Raw genomic sequence first — 3859 nt, forward strand, 5'->3', positions numbered from 1 at the left:
GACTGATTTACAGTAAGTTACTGGCAAACTGAACTGTAATATGCATTGTAAAAATGAATGTATATTTTACAGTAAAGATTTACAATACTGTAAATACATACACAGGAAGGTAATGGTGTTGTGAATTTAAATACAGTATTTTTGCTGTAAGTGATTTACAGTAAGTTACTGGCAAACTGAACTGTAATATGCATTGTAAAAATGACTGTATATTTTACAGTAAAAATATGCAATATTGTAAATGCATACACAGGAAGGTAAATGGAGCTTTAAATGTAAATACAGTATTTTTGCTGTGACTGATTTACAGTAAGTTACTGGCAAACTGAACTGTAATATGCATTGTAAAAATGACTGTATATTTTACAGTAAAGATATACAATACTGTAAATACATACACAGGAAGGTAAATGGAGCTTTAAATGTAAATAAAATATTTTCGATGTAATTGATTTACAGTAAGTTACTGGCAAAGTGAACTAATGCCGTATGTTACTGTATTTTAAAGTTGCAATGGGAAAATGACTGTATATTTTACAGTAAAGATATACAATACTGTAAATACATACACAGGAAGGTAATGGTGTTGTGAATTTAAATACAGTATTTTTGCTGTAAGTGATTTACAGTAAGTTACTGGTAAACTGAACTGTAATATGCATTGTAAAATGACTGTATATTTTACAGTAAAAATATGCAATATTGTAAATGCATACACAGGAAGGTAAATGGAGCTTTAAATGTAAATACAGTATTTTTGCTGTGACTGATTCACAGTAAGTTACTGGCAAACTGAACTGTAATATGCATTGTAAAAATGACTATATATTTTACAGTAAAGATATACAATACTGTAAATACATACACAGGAAGGTAAATGGAGCTTTAAATGTAAATAAAATATTTTCGATGTAATTGATTTACAGTAAGTTACTGGCAAAGTGAACTAATGCCGTATGTTACTGTATTTTAAAGTTGCAATGGGAAAATGACTGTATATTTTACAGTAAAGATATACAATACTGTAAATACATACACAGGAAGGTAATGGTGTTGTAAATGTAAATACAGTATTTTTGCTGTGACTGATTCACAGTAAGTTACTGGCAAACTGAACAATGTTGGATAAAGTTACTTTTAAAGGTCATCTATTACAATCTTAATTATAAAAAAAATGCAAAAATAACACTCACATTACTTTCATTAAAAAGTACACATTAACTTACGTTTTTTTTTTTAATGTTACATTTAAAACCTTACCTTTGCCATGCTTTAATTAAATAACATTAACAAAGATTTATAAATGCTGTAACAAATATTCTGTTCAATGTTTGTCCATGTTAGAAAGAAAATGCTGGATTATTTCAACCCAATTTTGGGTAAAATATGGACAAAACCAACCATTGGGATTATTTTTAAAATTAAAGTCAAAGGACTAAATTTAACCCAACGTTTGGATTTGTACTTACATTACCCTGGTTTGTGTTGAAATAACACGTTTTAGAGTGTAAACACGTTAACTAACATGAATGAAATCTGATTGTAAAGTGAGGAATAAATAACTGATCTGAAATCAGATGCAGTCGCATGCTAAAACCGCATGAAAAAAAAAAACAACATTTAATTTTTGAAAGATTACGAACAACCACCAGCAGCCATAAAAGTTTTATATTATGTTTGATGATCAGGTCATCAGTAGAGATGATGCAGTGATCAATCTTTGCATAATTACGGATTACGGTGGTTGCTTGGTAAAAACTTAAGTGCAAATCTAGAAGATACACTTTAAAAAGACAGGATGTTTAGCATTTTTTCCATTAAATTGAAATATTTGTATTTTTTTACAGCCCAGCAATTTTTCGAGTGTGCACAGAATATACATTGAGTGTGTGTGTGTGTGTGTGTGTTTGTGTCTGTGTGTTTGTGTGTAGATCAGTCTGATCACAGTGTTCAGAGGTTTTGTGTCTTCATCAGCTTCAGACATTGTTTGAGTGCCCAGAAAATTATTAGGCATAAAAAAAAAAGAAACCAAAATATTACAGATTTTTCCCAAACTCAATATAGTGCAGGTTATGAATGTTGGCATACTTTGGTGAAAAAACAGCGATTATATAATGATAAATAATTATAATGCAAGTATATTATGTTAATCAAATGCTGTGCTGAAAAGATGAGGGAAAATCTAACCTTTCAGTGGATATTTTCAAACAAATATTAACATCATCAAATGTTTTACTCAATAATTGGCCCTTAATGACCTCAATCTTATTTTTTTTCGAAGATTGAATGTTTCAAACAACATATATTTTTGGATTTAACCTATATTTGAAGCTCATAATTTTCCTGAAGTAAAAAATAAAGCGTTTGAGTGCAGCAGTCTGGTTCCAGAAGTGAAATTCTCTCTTTATATGGATATGGATATTGATATTTTTTAACTCATAAACCTTTTAAGACAGACTTGCTATGACTGATAAATTAATGTATGTTTTTGTGCTCCCAGTTATTCAACTCCAGAAGTCAATTCAGTAAAACTACATTACCCATAATGCCCAGCAGAAAAAGTTCACCAATCAGACAGCAGTGACTGAATCTAGATTTTTCAGGCCTTCATCACCCATGAAGCACCACGAAGATGTAATCTCCCATACACTCTCAAAATACATTTATAATTTCATATAACTGGATACTACACAACAACCAATGAATCAAAACAATTTAAAAATATGTATTTTCTGTTTTTTAAGCACCTTTTAAGCTTCAAATTTGATGTTTTTGTGCTTACGGTAATTCAACTCCAGTTGTCAATTCAGTAGACAAATCAGTATTAAATTGGATTTCATGCAGTAAAACTACATTACCCATGATGCAGAGCAGAAAAAAATCCACCAATCAGAGTGCAACAGTGATTGAATCTGGCCAAAAATACATTTTCAAGGGTGCTATACTCACGAAGCACCGTGAATTATGTAATAGAGGGTCCATACACACTTAAAATACATTTCTATTTTAATATAACTGCATATTTGACCACAAAACAACAAACAATCAATCAAATCAACTTAAAAATATATAATTTCTCTGATTTTCATACTTTTTTTGCTTTAAATTGTGTTTTTTGTTCACGGTAATTCAACTCCAGTAATCAATTCAGTTGACAAATCAGAATTATAAAATAAAACTACATTACCCATGATGCCGAGTAGAAAATTCCACCAATCAGAGAGCAGCAGTGTTTTAATTCTGGGCAAAAATACATTTTCAGGCCTGCAACACCCATAAAGCACTATAAATTATGTAGTAGAGTCTCCTGTACACTCTCAAAATACATTTATAAATTAAAATAACTGTATATTTGGCTACAAAATCACAACCAATCAATCTAAACAACTTAAAATATATCTTCTCTGATTTTCATGCAATTTTTCTGCTCAAAATGTTGTTTTTGTGCTCACGGTAATTCAACTCCAGTCGTCAACTCAGTTGAAAAATCTGTATTAAATTGGATTTCATGCATTACATTTCTACATTTCCCATGATGCCGAGCAGAAAAAATCCACCAATACTAGAGCAGCCTTGATTTAATCTTGCCAAAAATAGATTTTCAGGCCTTCCACACACTTGAAGCACCATGAATGAGTCTCCGTACACTCTCAAAATACAGTTATAATTTAACTAACTGCCTATTTGGCCACAAATCAAAACCCAAAAAATCAAATCAACTTAAAAATATATATATTTTCTCTGATTTTCATACATATTTTTTTTGCTTAAAATCAAGTGTAATTTTTGTATCTGGTTGTATCTTTGCTTCATATAATGATTGAACAAAAATGTTGTTGGTAACACTATAAATAAATGC

This window comes from Danio rerio, chromosome 5, assembly GCF_052040795.2.
Source record: "Danio rerio strain M-AB ecotype USA chromosome 5, GRCz13ab, whole genome shotgun sequence".
NCBI lineage: Eukaryota > Metazoa > Chordata > Actinopteri > Cypriniformes > Danionidae > Danio > Danio rerio.